Below are 721 nucleotides of genomic sequence, written 5' to 3'. Positions count from 1 at the left end.
GGCTTCACCGCCTCCAACGTGCGCGCCTGCGCCTGCGCCCGCCGCGGGCCGCGGGGAAGAGGTTGGCGGAGGCGGTCAGCACCAGGCAGCTCACGGCGGCAGCGGCCCCCGTTCTTTCTTTAGGTCCTGTTTATACAGTTAGCATTTTGTGATGGCAGTGGGAACTGACTTCAGTTGAACTATCATGAGTTTAAGCAAAGTGTTGGTTCATTTCATACCTAGAACAGCTGTATGAATCAGGCGCTATAATTATTTGTATTTCAGATATGGAGAAACCAAGGCACGGTGATGTTAGTTGTTTAACTCAAGGGCTCACGCATTTCAGAACGAGGCAGAGTGGACCCAGGCAGCTGGTTCCAGAGCTGGTGTGCTCCTGCTGCTGCACCTTACTGCCTTTCAGAGATAAGTTTAGAGTTCCAGCTCTAATGGCACAGTGACTTTGGGATTAAGTGAGATAATATGCATGAAGTTTGCAAAGGACACATTTTCAGAGCTTGTCTTAGACAAGCTGTGCTGCTCTTGGATATTAACAGCAGGTAAAGCCGCCTAGTGCTCTGACTGCTTTTATTAGCTATTGTATCCCTGTGCTTGGCACATTATAAGTGCTTAATAGGATTTAAAAAAAAGATCTATTTACTTATGTGTACAGAACTGGGGTATGGGCCAGAGGTGCAGGGTGTGAGAGATTCACCAGACACAGACTGGGGAGCAGAACAGGCAG

This window comes from Condylura cristata, unplaced genomic scaffold, assembly GCF_000260355.1.
Source record: "Condylura cristata isolate star-nosed mole 26May11 unplaced genomic scaffold, ConCri1.0 scaffold00045, whole genome shotgun sequence".
NCBI classification, from domain to species: Eukaryota; Metazoa; Chordata; class Mammalia; order Eulipotyphla; family Talpidae; genus Condylura; species Condylura cristata.
This window is presented reverse-complemented; position numbering follows the sequence as displayed.